The sequence below is a fragment of the Rattus norvegicus genome, chromosome X, assembly GCF_021556685.1.
Source record: "Rattus norvegicus strain SHRSP/BbbUtx chromosome X, alternate assembly SHRSP_T2T, whole genome shotgun sequence".
Lineage (NCBI taxonomy): Eukaryota > Metazoa > Chordata > Mammalia > Rodentia > Muridae > Rattus > Rattus norvegicus.
The window spans coordinates 97155011-97170957 of NC_141554.1; the positions used below are offsets into that span (position 1 = coordinate 97155011).

At 41.3% G+C, this 15947-nt stretch overlaps 1 non-coding gene across 1 annotated transcript; it reads left to right on the plus strand.

Annotated features, from left to right (window-relative positions):
• Window positions 1-2633: 2633 nt before the first annotated feature.
• Window positions 2634-2848, plus strand: LOC120099545 (small nucleolar RNA U3). Its single transcript, XR_015647164.1, has one exon. It is a non-coding gene; the product is annotated as a small nucleolar RNA U3 (small nucleolar RNA).
• Window positions 2849-15947: the final 13099 nt, after the last annotated feature.

Sequence of the window (15947 nt, forward strand, 5' to 3'; positions counted from 1 at the left end):
TTCCAGCCTTTCACTCTGAGGTCGTGTCTGTCTTTGACTCTGAGGTGTGTTTCCTGTAGGCAGCAGAATGCAGGGTCCTCATTGCGTATCCAGTTTGTGAAGCTATGTCTTTTTATTGGGGAGTTGAGACCATTGATTTTGAAAGATATTAAGGAATAGTGATTATTGCTTCCTGTTATATTCATATTTGGATGTGAGGTATGTTTGTGTGCTTTTCTTCTTTTTGTTTTGTTACCAAGATGATTAGTTTCTTGCTTTTTCTAGGGTGTAGCTTGCCTCCTTATTTTGTGCTTTACCATTTATTATCCTTTGTAGCGCTGGATTTGTAGAAAGATATTGTGTAAATTTGGATTTGTCATGGAATATCTTGTTTTCTCCATCTATTTTTATTGAGAGTTTTGCAGGATACCATAACCTGGGATGATATTTGTGTTCTCTTAGGGTCTGTATGACATCTGTCCAGGATCTTCTGGCTTTCATTGTCTCTGGCGAGCAATCTGGTGTGATTCTGATAGGTCTGCATTTATATGTTACTTGACCTTTTTCCCTACTGCTTTTAATATTCTTTCTTTATTTTGTGCATTTGGTGTTTTGACTATAATGTGACGGGAGGAGTTTCTTTTCTTGTCCAATCTATTTGGAGTTCTGTAGGCTTCTTGTATGCTTATGGGTATCTCTTTCTTTAGGTTAGAGAAGTTTTCTTCTATGATTTTGTTGAAGATATTTACTTTTCATTGAGCTGGGAGTCTTCACTCTCTTCTATATCTATTATGCTTAGGTTTGATCTTCTCACTGAGTCCTGGATTTCCTGTATGTTTTGGACCAGTAGCTTTTTTGCGTTTTACATTATCTTTGACAGTTGTGTTGTTGATTTCTATGGAATCTTCTGCTCCTGAGATTCTCTCTTCTATCTCTTGTATTCTGTTGGTGATGCTTGTATCTATGGCTTTGTTTTTCTACATCCAGGTTTGTTTCCCTGTGTCCTTTATTGCTTCTATTTCCATTTTTAATTCCTTCCAACTGTTTGATTGTGTATTCCTGGAATTCTTTCAGGAATTTTAGTGATTTCTCACTATATGCTTCTCCTTGTTTATTTATGTTTTCCTGTGTTTCTTTAAGGGAGTTCTTCATTTCTTTTCTTGAAGTCCTCCAACATCATGATCAAATATGATTTTAAATCTAGATCTTTATTTTCTGGTGTGTTTGTATATTCAGTGTTTGCTTCGTTGGGAGAATTGGGCTCCGATGATGCCATGTTATCTTGGTTTTTGTTGCTTGGGTTCCTGTGCTTGCCTCTTGCCATCAGGTTGTCTCTGGTGTTACCTTTTTCTGGTATTTCTGACATCGGTTAGACTGCCTTATAGGCCTGTATGTCAGGAGTGCTGTAGACCTGTTTTCCTGTTTTCTTTCAGCCAAGTATGGGAACAGAGTTTTCTGCTTTCAGGCATGTAGTCTTTCCTGTCTACTGGTCTTCAGCTGTTCCGGTGGGCCTGTGTCCTGAGTACATCAGGCAGGTTGCTTGGAGTCCTGTCGCTCATGTTGCTCGTGGGGGGCTGCTTTTGAGCTCTTGTTGAAGGCGGCAACCAGGAGGGCCTGTGGTGCCTTTTCCGGGAGCCCCCGTGCACCACGGTCCCAGATGACATTAGGTGTTTTCCTCTGGAGTCAAAAATGTGGGTAGAGTGTAGTCTCTTTTGGCTTCCAAGGTGTGTCTGCCCCTCTGAATGTTTAGCTCTCCCTCCCACAGGATTTGGGTCCAGAGAATTGTTGACTGTGTCCCTTCAGGTCTGGGCAGTGTCTGGACTGCGGGAGACCTGCCGCCCAAGTGCCCCTATCATCCGGTTCCCAGAGGACATATACAGTTTCCTCTTGGGCCAGGGATGTGGGCAGGGGTGGGCAGTATTGGTGGTCTCTCCCGCTGTGCAGTCTCAGGTGTGCCCAACTATCAGGGTGGTGAGTTCTCTCTCCCAAGGGGTTTGGGAGAAGTAAGCTGTGGTCCGGGATCAGTGAGGTTGGGGCTCCAGCTGAAAACCGGAAATGTCTGGTCCCAGAGGAATTTTGCCTCTTTGTGTCCTGAGACCACCAGGCAGGTTGCTTGGAGCAGAAAAGTTGATTTTACCTGTGGTCCCGTGGCTAAAGTTTGTTTGTGAGGGGCTGCTTTTGAGCTCTTGGTGAGGGCGGCAACCAGGAGGGCCTGTGCTGACTTTTCCAGGGAAACCCCACTCCCCCCCCAACCACAAGGGCCTGTGCCACCTTTTCAGGGAGCCCCCCCCCATGCACTGGGATCCCAGATGGCGTTAGGTGTTTTCCTCTGGAGTCAGAAATGTGGTCAGAGTATAGTCTCTTCTGGCTTCCCAGACTTGTGTGCCCCTCTGAAGGTTTAGCTCTCCCTCCCACATGATTTGGGTGCAGAGAACTGTTGACTGTGTCCCTTCAGGTCTGGGCGGTGTCTGGACTGCGGGGGACTTGCCACTCCAGTTCCACAAAGACACTTTCTCAACTATGTTCAAAACAGCTTTATTCATAATATCTAGTAACTAGAAATAACCTCGATGTTCCTCAACTGAACAAATGGTAAAGAAAATGTGGTACATCTATACAATGGAATACTATTCAGCCATTAAAATAAAGACATCAGGACTATATTTTTCGGGATCATTTCTATAGTTCATTACTAGAGAAGTTTCTCTGATTGTGTAGAGTACCCGAAACCATGAGGACAAAACTTATTGTCCCCTCCTGAGTGTGAAGCTGCCTCTAAGTGCTGCTTCTGTGTAGCTGACTTTTGACAGTGATCATCGTTCTTTTCTCCTTTGGGAGCATGAGAGGGAGGGAATGCAGTTTCTTTGGACTTCGTTCTTTTTTTTTTTTTCCTTTCTTTTTTTTTTTTTACAAAAAATAAAATAAGATGAAATAAAAACTAAAGACCTAATAATTTTTTTATGGAAATGTAGGGAACTTGGGAATATAATCTTGAGTGAGGTAACCCAGTCCAAAATGAATATAAATGGTATGTACTTACATATAAGTAAATATTAGCCATTAAAAATAGGTACTCAACTATGCCCCAGAGACTCAGAGAAGCTAAACAGCAGGAAACAAGCAAGGATGCCTGAATTTCACCTAGCAGCAGAAATAAAATAGTCATAGGAGTTAGATGAGGGGAGTGAACTAGAAGGAATGAAAATAAGGAGAGAAATGCTGAAGTTCAGGATCAAGTGTGTGGAGGACAGAAGAGATGGGAAATAGACATAGGAATGAATGCAAATCTGAAACTGACAGATTTGTTGAAGAGCTGAAGTCCATTTCCAGGATGAGACAGAGACATGGGTTAAGGGAGACACCCAAGCATCAATGGGGGTGATATTATCTGTGGCTCAAAACATTGGTGATATAAAACCTGAACAGGTCATCTCCTGTAGTCAGGCAGCATCCCCAGAGAAGCCTAGGGACACCAGCCCACCCATAAAACTTTCAACCCAATTTTTGTTCTGTTTATAAGAAATATAAGCATAGAGGGTGGAGCAGTGACTGAGGGAATAGCCAGGCTTGAGACTTATCTCACGGGCAATCACCAATCCCTGAAACTATTAATGATACTTTTTTATGCTTGCAGACAGGAGCATGTTGTCCTCTGAGAAGCTCCACCCAGAAGCCTAGTTAGACAGATAGAGACACTGACACACAAACAGTGGATAGAAATAGGGGACTGTTATGAAATAACAGAAGGAAAGATTTCAGGCCCAGAAAGGGATAGGATCTCCACAAGAAGAACAACTAACCTGGACCCTTGGGTCTCTCAGAGACTGAATCATCAACAAAAAAGCATAGACATGCTGGATCCAAGCCTCCCCACAAATATGTAGCAGGTATGCAGCCTAGAATTCATCTGGGTCCTGAAGTGGAGTCTATCCCAAAAGCTGTTCCTGTATATAGGACATATTCTTTCAACTGGGCTAGCTTCTCTGGCCTTGCGGGGAGAGGAAGTGCCTAGCCCTGCAGTAACTTGAACTGCCAGGGTATGGGGATACCTAGAGGTACCTCACCAGCTCAGATGAGAAAGGAAGGGAGGTTGGGGAAAATTATGGGACAGGGTTACCTGGGGGGTGTAATAAGTAAAATGTGAAGTTAATAAGCAAAAAATAAAATTAAAATAAAAATAAAATTAAAGTAAATAAACAGTAACACAGTCACATCACATTTGACAGGATCACTGCTGTTATAATACATAGATATGATATTAGCAATAAAAATGTTTTCAAAACCAGATGTTCTCTAGCTATTTCCTTTTATTCCATTATTTCATCCAGGAATACAGGGAAAGATTGATAAAATCCAGGAAGTAAAACAAAGCAAAAGAATAATACCACGCTCAGGATGGTCATGAAACCTAAAAAAAATCTAGAAACAACCTCCCTATATTATGAAAGCAGTAACACTTGCTTGAGAAAGGAGAGACACTTCAGTATGTTAAGTGTTTCCAAGTCCTCTAGACAAATACAGGGATGAAGTTTCCACTCATGATAGGATGGTTCTCTTTATTTTCTGCCACCCACCTACCTCTAAGTAGCCTTTCTTCTACAATTTTATAAGAAACCCCAATGTAATCAGTATTTTACTAAGCTATGCTCAATTGATAATGTTTCCGTTATGCAGTGTTGGTGACATATGGGACACATATCTCATCTCTTCATCAAATGTTATGACATACAATTTATGCCAGAATAGCAACAGATATGATGGACAATTAATTGTGGATGGTCAGTTGCATGCTTTCTTCAATATCCAGTGGGATACTCAATTAAAGTTGATCTGTCTGAGAGGTAATCATGTGTGATGAAATTTTGAATAGTTCTATCTGTTTGTATTTATGCAAGATGATGTGACCTTTTGCTGTAATAACCACTGCATGCTCTTTGGGTTGAATACAACCATAATGGAGATATCTCAGAATGGAAAGTTGGTAGGTGTAATCCTACTGTGGCCTTTTCTTATAAGGTATAGTGTGACATCATTCCTTGAATGTGGTGTGTCTCCTTCCATGCTATACTTAAGAATATAGGGTGATCATTACAAATAATGCAGATAGTAGAAAATCCAAGTCTGGGAAAATCTACGGTATTACTTTTGGTGCTTTTGGTGGCAATAATATATGTAATTGAGTCTGAGCTGTCTGTCATAAATAATCTGCCCACTTGATTGAAGAACAATAAGAGAAAAAGACATGCAGGTACTATCATACATTATAGTTTCTGATTCTGGAGGAGGAAAACTGATGAAGGGAAATTGAAATGGACGTTTTGTCCTGTGAATTCCTACAGCTCTCACTACATAGAGTGGGGAGAGTACAAGTCAGATTTATGTTAAATAGGCAAATATGAGATCTAAACATATGGAAGCTACACAGGGACAGTAATATTTAAAGATAGAAAATAATACTTAGATATGGCCTTTAACACAGAGGGTGGGAATATCTATTAATCTGTATTTATATTAGGAGGAGATGGCCCAGTATGTTAAAAACTTACCAATTAAATTATTGGAATAGTAAATTATTTAAAGAAGTGATGAAATATCCTATCACAATCTAATTGATTATACTGTGAGGTAGGGTTGTAGATGGGATAATTTTAGTGTTTTGTAAACAAAAAAAAATTGGTCATATAACTTTCCATCTCTCTTTAGGGCAAAAAATGCATAATCAGAGGCATCTCATAAGAAATTAGTCCCCAGTGGACTGGCTTATATAAGCCATTAGGAAATATGGGCAGATGGCTCAGAATTTGAAGTATTGACAACACATACAGGAGGACAGGAGACTGGGCTGTTAATATACAATAAAATGTCAGGTGAATATGGTAGGATGCTTGGAATCCTAGACGCTTAGACAGGAAAGACAGGAGAACTTCAAAGTAAGCTAGCTCTTTAGCATGTCCAAATAAATGAGCTCTGGGCTCAATAATCAAGTGGGTAAAGTTAAGTGAGCTAAGACACAATCTCAGAACTGAGAACGTTAAGAGTGGGCCACTTCCTCCCTGCCTCTACCTGCTCTGGAACATATAACCAGGACACCCCATAGAGGACAGGCAACTTCCTCAGTCATGTAGCATAAAAACCTGCAGTTTTCTTTGCTAGTGATGTATGCAGATAGGCACTGGGTGTTCACAAAATGAGCTTTCCCTTCTAGGGTATTCCTTCCTGCAAAAGTTATTTAATCCCTGGTCCACCCTGAGTAAAGTGTATGCTTATACATCTGTCATCAAATAAAGTGATTGAAATAAGTAAGGACTATGGGAAGTGGAGGCTTCATTATAAAGAGCCATGCCTGAATCTTCCAGAGAAGGCTTTCTCTCTTTTAACTCCTTTGTATTATTGGCCCTCATTCTGAAGCAAACCTAGGTCCACTCCCATCCTCGACATTGCCTCTCCCTTCCAGCCTGGCTAGTGGACACCCTGAGGGAAATGTGGACCGGGTAACCCCATTCCCAACAGCGGCTGAGTACACAGGAGACTGGGAACCACAACAATCATCCCAGACTCTACTCTTTCCCAGTCCGGAAAAACATGGATTGAGAATCCCCATTTCAGACTGTACCCTTCATGGAGATCGCACTCTGGGACCCCCAGTGGTGATGCAAAGATATCTGTCATCCTACATGGTGGTGGTACATAACCAGCTAATACATAACACAGCTGCTGACCCATATAGATCCAAACAGGAACTCTAGTTTGAACAAAAAGTATGAGGGAAGGGAATCCCTTCCCTGAGTTAACAACTGATCAGAGCTTCTATGCAGACCCATGTCTGAAACCACACAGTCTTCTCGGGCATTAAGAACCCATACCCACTGCCAGCCCCCCCCCACCTTAGAGTGCCACCAGACCTCTATGCCCCTTCTTTACCTGTTCCATTTTCCAGGGTTTCGCATACGTGTCGGGGGCTAGCAGTGGAGGAGGTGGCAGAGAAGGCTCCTCTCCCTTCACCTGGGCAGGAAGAGTGCCCCAAACATAAAATAATGGGTGGAATCTTGCAGCTTGTAGCTTGGAACAACACGACTCATCCAAAACTTAATTTTCATGGTTCTTTGTTTAAAAGTTGCTTAAACGCTTTTTCTCCTCCCTAACTGGAACACCTGAAACATTGCTCTTGCTTTTTAACATCAAATTGTTCTAAAATTTTCAATTTGTTCAAAATTCTTTTGAACTTCAAAAAATCATATTGGATCTACCTCCCACAGACTAAGCTGACTACATTAATAACCATTATTTAATCCTTAATTAATAGAATAATACTATCTACATAAGCCCGTTTCTTTTTCACAGACAAGCTGAAACTGCCTATCCCAGATACATAATTAATATGGTTCTTATCTTCTTCCTGAGCTACCTGAAGCAGGTGAGATAAATAATTTTCAACTCTTCCCTTTGATTTCCTTAATGCAATACAGGTGACTTTCCACTTAAACTGACTCTATCCAGTACCAAGATTCCCTTAATAGCCTTGCCCTTTTCCTAAATCTATAGCAACCAATCACTGATGTGCTGACAATCAAACTGTTACAAACTTAATGTGTTCATTACCTCTATTTTTATGTAAAAATGTATAAAATAAATTAGCCTCCTACACAGAACTCTACCCTTGTACTTACATTTCCATATATCTATTGCTATGAAGAAATGAAGATATCACTGCTGCTATGGGCCAGACAGAGACTGACCAACCATTTCACCATCTCAACCAGCTCATCATTTCCTCCATCTCACCATCTCCTTGGACCTCTGGGATGTCAGCCACCTTCCTTGCTCAGGCATAGCAGCTGACAGGAGAGTTTTCAGGACTAGCAGGTAATGGCACCCACAAATGACAGACTTGTGTCCCTTTAGCAACAGCTGAGCTTTGCTAGGTCCTGGTGATTACTAAGCTTGGGGGCACTTGCATAATATTGATGTTTACCATGAAAAAGAAAATTATTTATAGACTTGCTCTCAAGATTCTAATCCACTGAACAATTAAGATGGTTCAATAATCCCTTATGTCAACATTTTTCTCCTCTCTGGGTTCTGAGTATGCCCAACTCAGCTGCAGAAACTCTACACTTCTCCTTATTTCCATCCACAAGACAATCATCTCATTCATTCCTTTCAAAAAATCTCAATTCATTTGTCTTTCCAACAAATTTTCTACAAATAATACTAACAATCAAGGAAATAAAAAGTGATTTTCTATTTCTCTTTCTTCTATGCCTCATTTCTTCCTGCCTGAACTCAATCAAGCTACTTCTAAGATGTACAGATCATTTCCCTGTGATTTAATTCTAAGTTCTACATGGCATTTCCATGTGGACCCTAATTTACACTGTCTTCTGCCCTTCTGGCTTCCCTGACCCCAGTGCCTCTGCCTTGTTGTAGCTACCTGCACCCTGTCTTTTGTCCTCTGGCTATCTTTCTGCATGTGCAGCAGGTTTCCCCTATTGGTGCCCTCCAGATTTTATTTCTGATTTTGAAATTCTCACCACCACAGACAAGTAGCCCTCACATCTTTTAAACTTAACTTGCTCTCACTACTCTGAAACTTCTACTTCCTAAATGTCCTGTATCTCTAATTTCTTTCCCTTCTACCCTTATCCAAAAAATTTTTAATGATAAAAAAGCAAGTATAAATTTCTTGATTATTTACAATTCATTTATTTATTTAATCAGCTATTTTTTATTTTTTCATTGGATAATTTTAATTTATATTTCAAATTATTCCCTTTCCAGGTTTCCCATCCATAAGTGCCCTATCCCCTGCCTGCCCTGCGTCCCCTTCTTCTATAAGGGTATTCCCTCTACCCAATCACCACCCCCTTCCTGCCTCAACATTTTGATATTCCCAAACACTGGGTAAACTAGCCTTGGCAGGACCAAGGGTTTCTCCTCCCATTGGTGCCCAACAAGGCCATCCCCTCCTACATGTGCAGCTGGAACCATGGTTCTGCCATGGTAATGGAATAGTCCTTGGGAGCTCTGGTTGGTTGCTATTTTTCCTCTGGGGTTGTAAGCCCCTTCACCCCCTGCAACCATTTCCCTAACTCTTCCAATGGGGGACCCCATTCTCAGTACAATGGTTTGGTACTAGCATTCGCCTCTGAATTTGTCATGCTCTGTATGAGCCTCTCAGGAGACAGCGATATAAGGCTCCTGTCATCATGCACTTTTTGGCTTCATCAATATTGTCTAGGTTAACAAATATTAGAAGGTATGGGACATTCCTGAAGTTTATAATATCTACAAGGACAAACATGGTTTTACAATCAGTAGCATTGGTAGAAAAGATATTTAAGGTGGTTGAGCTGCCTGCAAGTTCCTCAGAGAGCTCCTTCCATGTTCTTATTATTTGTTGTCACTGATACAAAGATAGAGTGTTTGATAATATAGCTGATTTTAAATGATTATCTCTTTATCCATGTCCCTATAAATAACCCCAATATACAAGTCTCTTAGTGAACTAGCCTTAGACTCAATTGTTTGTTTTTATTGTTTCATTCTTGGCATGAAAAACATATTTCTATACATCTCCAGAAGAAAATTATCCCTTAACAATAATTGGCATCTTTATGCTATTGACCATATCATTTACTCTTTCTTTTTTTTTAATTTTTTTTTATTTTTTATTTTTATTAACTTGAGTATTTCTTATATACATTTCGAGTGTTATTCCCTTTCCCGGTTTCTGGGCAAACATTCCCCTCCCCCCTCCCCTTCCTTATGGGTGTTCCCCTCCCAACCCTCCCCCCATTGCCGCCCTCCCCCCATAGACTAGTTCACTGGGGGTTCAGTCTTAGCAGGACCCAGGGCTTCCCCTTCCACTGGTGCTCTTACTAGGATATTCATTGCTACCTATGGGGTCAGAGTCCAGGGTCAGTCCATGTATAGTCTTTAGGTAGTGGCTTAGTCCCTGGAAGCTCTGGTTGCTTGGCATTGTTGTACTTTTGGGGTCTCGAGCCCCTTCAAGCTCTTCCAGTTCTTTCTCTGATTCCTTCAACAGGGGACCTATTCTCAGTTCAGTGGTTTGCTGCTGGCATTCGCCACTGTATTTGCTGTATTCTGGCTGTGTCTCTCAGGAGCGATCTACATCCGGCTCCTGTCGGTCTGCACTTCTTTGCTTCATCCATCTTGTCTAATTGGGTGGCTGTATATGTATGGGCCACATGTGGGGCAGGCTCTGAATGGGTGTTCCTTCAGTCTCTGTTTTAATCTTTGCCTCTCCCTTCCCTGCCAAGGGTATTCTTTTTCCTCATAAAGCACAGATTCTCTGCTTTTAAATGAGAACATATGTCATGATTTACTGCACAGCATTTGTTTTCTGTTTAATTTGATGTAATTTTTTACTCACATATGATACAATCAGATTAAAATAACTAAAACAAAGTTTCAACCTCAGGAAATTTCTATTATTTTTGAAAGAGACAGTAAATACTAAGAATTGTAAAATGACTATATGGTAATGAGTGCTAAAGAAATAAAAAATAATACCAGTGAAAAATAAAAGCAGTGGGAGATGTCTATTTTAGGTATTTTTTATAAGGTGATTAGAGAAATCATTTTTAGTGTGGTGACATTTGAATAAATTGTTCAGGGAAATAAAATTACAAACTGTGCATATTTAGGAAAGAACATTTTAGGCAGCAGGTACACCAAATGCAATAGCCCTCCAGCCTGGTTGGCATTTCTAATGAATAGCAAAGAGCCTAATGTGGAGAAAAGTTCACAAAGGGGGCACTGAGTGAGATCACATAGGTCAGGATATGTCCTGTATTTTAATTATATTACCCAAATCTCAATAAAAGCAGAAGAGCCACGGACAAAAATAAGAAGACTGCTCAGAAGTTTACTGCGAAGATTTTCATCCTAATAAATTTCTGAAAGGAGAGATAATGAAATATAGAAATTGAAATTTGTAGTGTAGGAAAATTTTATAATACAAAAATAGACTTTAAACTGTTAAGGGACCATGGTGCTAAAGAAATCACAAAGGGAAAATTATAGAAAGGTACGGAATTTGAAATAGGTATTTTGGATCACATAGGTAAATAAGAGGGCAGCAGACAGAAGAGTGGAAAGAAGCATGTTAAAATAAGTGTAAAGTTTCAAAACTCAAATAGGTTGGTGTATATAGTGTTAGCGACATAAAAAATATTATCACAGCTTCTATCTTCTCAATGACTAGGGGTTTAGATCACCAACTAGGAAACTGAGGTGCTGAGGAACTGTCAAATTGATTTCCACAGTGTTTCTAAAAGTTTACTATCCCATGAGCAATGGAGAATTCCTTTTCTTCCTCCACATTCTTCCCAGAATGTGTTGTCCCTTGAGTGTTTTAGCCGTTCTGATTGGTGTAGAATCTCAGGGTCATTTTAGTTTGTGCTTCTCTGTATGTCTAAGGATGTTAGACCTTTCTTCATGTTCTTTTTGGCCATTTCAGATTCCAGCTGCCAGCTGTGGGAGAAAGGGGAGAATCTCTAGGAAGTCCCAGAGGCCAGGGATTAGGGAGGCTTCCAGGAGTTAATGCAAGGTGACCTTAGCTAAGATGCCTAACAGTGTGGACATGGTACCTAAACATACCACTTTCTGTAGCCAGGCAGGACCCCCAGTGGAGGGATAAGGATAATAAACGCTCCTCAAAACATTTGACTTCTTCCTGTTTAAAAGAAATGCAAGGATGGAACAGAGACTTTAGGAAAAGCCAAACAATAACTGGCACAACTTGAAACCCATCTTATAGATAAGGACCAATCCATGACATTATCAGTGATGCTCTCTGTTATATTTCCAGACAGTAGACTAGAATACCTTTCCTCTGAAAGGCTCAACTCAGCGGCAGACTGAAACAGAAGCAAATATCCACAGCCAAACATTCAATAGAGGTCAGAGACACTTACAGAAGACTTGAGGGGAAAAGTTATAACCTATCAAAACTCAAGCTAATGCCTACAAAAACATTATGTTTAAATAAACTTTCTTCAAAATAAATTTCCTTTTTGAAAGATTTTCTGACAGGAATTAATTAGGCTATAGGTAATATTTTCTATATAAATATATGCATATTGGTGCCTACAAAAACCATTTACAATATAAGTAAAATATTGAACCAACTAAAACTTCTCACATTGTAGCTTTGTCCAGTGCTAAGTTTTTTCATTTTTATAAGTCATCTATAAGAACATGAAAACAAACCTCAGTGTTGTGGCTAATGCCTGTAAACCCAGCAAATTGGGTGCTACGGCAGGAGGGTTTCCATATTCTAGGCCATCATAGGGTAAAGATTGTTCATAGGGAATACAGGTCAGGATGGATGACACAGTGAGAATCTGTCCAAAAACACATGCAGATATTCATAAAATTACGCTCTTTATTATTCCTGTTAGATATAATTTTGCCTGAAAATGTACTTACCTACATTCATCTTAATGAGGATGCTAGGTTACCTTAGAATTCATTATTTAGTATTACTTTTAATGGTAGTAAAGCTGCCAAAATACTTCTATATTTGCTTTTTTACATTCTCTCACATCCTGAATGACTTCTGGAAGAATATATTTATATTTAGCCTCAGTTTGCTTATGGTACTCTTTGTTGTAAAGAAATATTCTCATAATGACTGTTCTAAATTGCAATCACTCATTGTCAACTCAAAAAATGCAGCTGTTACCTCAAGAATAAGAACCTATGACCCGAGGATCCCGGCCCGCAGCAGCTCTCTGCTCCCAGACCCGGTGAGAGAGAGACCCAACCGCCTGGTCAGGTGGGCACTCCTGAGGCTGCAGAGCGGAAGAGACCACCAACACTGCTCACCACTGCCCACATCCCTGGCCCAAGAGGAAACTGTATAAGGCCTCTGGGCTCCCGTGGGGGAGGGCCCAGGAGCAGCAGGACACCTGCCAGAGACACCACCGGACCCTGAAGGAAACAGACCGGATAAACAGTTCTCTGCACCCAAATCCCGTGGGAGGGAGAGCTAAAATTCAGAGAGGCAGACAAGCCTGGGAAACCAGAAGAGACTGCTCCCTGCACACACATCTCGGACGCCAGAGGAAAAAGCCAAAGACCATCTGGAACCCTGGTACACTGAAGCTCCCGGAAGGGGCGGCACAGGACTTCCTGGTTGCTGCCGCTGCAGAGAGCCCCTGGGCAGCACCCCACGAGCGAACCTGAGCCTCGGGACCACAGGTAAGACCAAATTTTCTGCTGCAAGAAAGCTGCCTGGTGAGCTTGGGACACATGGAAGCAGAATTTCTCTAGGACCAGGCACGTTCTGTGTTTACCGGAAGTCCCACACCCGAGGATCCCGGCCCGCAGCAGCTCTCTGCTCCCAGACCCGGTGAGAGAGAGACCCAACCGCCTGGTCAGGTGGGCACTCCTGAGGCTGCAGAGCGGAAGAGACCACCAACACTGCTCACCCCTGCCCACATCCCTGGCCCAAGGGGAAACTGTATAAGGCCTCTGGGCTTCCGTGGGGGAGGGCCCAGGAGCAGCAGGACACCTGCCAGAGACACCACCGGACCCTGAAGGAAACAGACCGGATAAACAGTTCTCTGCACCCAAATCCCGTGGGAGGGAGAGCTAAACCTTCAGAGAGGCAGACAAGCCTGGGAAACCAGAAGAGACTGCTCCCTGCACACACATCTCGGACGCCAGAGGAAAAAGCCAAAGACCATCTGGAACCCTGGTGCACTGAAGCTCCCGGAAGGGGCGGCACAGGTCTTCCTGGTTGCTGCCGCTGCAGAGAGCCCCTGGGCAGCACCCCACGAGCGAACTTGAGCCTCAGGACCACAGGTAAGACCAAATTTTCTGCTGCAAGAAAGCTGCCTGGTGAACTCAAGACACAGGCCCACAGGAACAGCTGAAGACCTGTAGAGAGGAAAAACTACACGCCCGAAAGCAGAACACTCTGTCCCCATAACTGACTGAAAGAGAGGAAAACAGGTCTGCAGCACTCGTGACACACAGGCTTATAGGACAGTCTAGCCACTGTCAGAAATAGCAGAACAAAGTAACACTAGAGATAATCTGATGGAGAGGGGCAAGCGCAGGAACCCAAGCAACAGAAACCAAGACTACATGCCATCATCGGAGCCCAATTCTCCCACCAAAACAAACATGGAATATCCAAACACACCAGAAAAGCAAGATCTAGTTTCAAAATCATATTTGATCATGATGCTGGAGGACTTCAAGAAAGACATGAACACACTTAGGGAAGCACAGGAAAACATTAATAAACAAGTAAAAGCCTACAGAGAGGAATCGCAAAAATCCCTGAAAGAATTCCAGGAAAACAAAATCAAACATTTGAAGGAATTAAAAATGGAAATAGAAGCAATCAAGAAAGAACACATGGAAACAACCCTGGATATAGAAAACCAAAAGAAGAGACAAGGAGCTGTAGATACAAGCTTCACCAACAGGATACAAGAGATGGAAGAGAGAATCTCAGGAGCAGAAGATTCCATAGAAATCATTGACTCAACTGTCAAAGATAATGTAAAATGGAAAAAGCTACTGGTCCAAAACATACAGGAAATCCAGGACTCAATGAGAAGATCAAACCTAAGGATAATAGGTATAGAAGAGAGTGAAGACTACCAGCTCAAAGGACCAGTAAATATCTTCAACAAAATCATAGAAGAAAACTTCCCTAACCTAAAAAAAGAGATACCCATAGACATACAAGAAGCCTACAGAACTCCAAACAGATTGGACCAGAAAAGAAACACCTCCCGTCACATAATTGTCAAAACACCAAACGCACAAAATAAAGAAAGAATATTAAAAGCAGTAAGGGAAAAAGGTCAAGTAACATATAAAGGGAGACCTATCAGAATCACACCAGACTTCTCGCCAGAAACTATGAAGGCCAGAAGATCCTGGACTGATGTTATACAGACCCTAAGAGAACACAAATGCCAGCCCAGGTTACTGTATCCAGCAAAACTCTCAATTAACATTGATGGAGAAACCAAGATATTCCATGACAAAACCAAATTTACACAATATCTTTCTACAAATCCAGCACTACAAAGGGTAATAAATGGTAAAGCCCAACATAAGGAGGCAAGCTATACCCTAGAAGAAGCAAGAAACTAATCGTCTTGGCAACAAAACAAAGAGAATGAAAGCACACAAACATAACCTCACATCCAAATATGAATATAACGGGAAGCAATAATCACTATTCCTTAATATCTCTCAATATCAATGGCCTCAACTCCCCAATAAAAAGACATAGATTAACAAACTGGATACGCAACGAGGACCCTGCATTCTGCTGCCTACAGGAAACACACCTCAGAGACAAAGACAGACACTACCTCAGAGTGAAAGGCTGGAAAACAACTTTCCAAGCAAATGGTCAGAAGAAGCAAGCTGGAGTAGCCATTCTAATATCAAATAAAATCAATTTCCAACTAAAAGTCATCAAAAAAGATAAGGAAGGACACTTCATATTCATCAAAGGAAAAATCAACCAAGATGAACTCTCAATCCTAAATATCTATGCCCCAAATACAAGGGCACCTACATACGTAAAAGAAACCTTACTAAAGCTCAAAACACACATTGCACCTCACACAATAATAGTGGGAGATTTCAACACCCCACTCTCATCAATGGACAGATCATGGAAACAGAAATTAAACAGTGATGTAGACAGACTAAGAGAAGTCATGAGCCAAATGGACTTAACAGATATTTATAGAACATTCTATCCTAAAGCAAAAGGATATACCTTCTTCTCAGCTCCTCATGGTACTTTCTCCAAAATTGACCATATAATTGGTCAAAAAACAGGCCTCAACAGGTACAGAAAGATAGAAATAATCCCATGCGTGCTATCGGACCACCACGGCCTAAAACTGGTCTTCAATAACAATAAGGGAAGAATGCCCACATATACGTGGAAATTGAAAAAT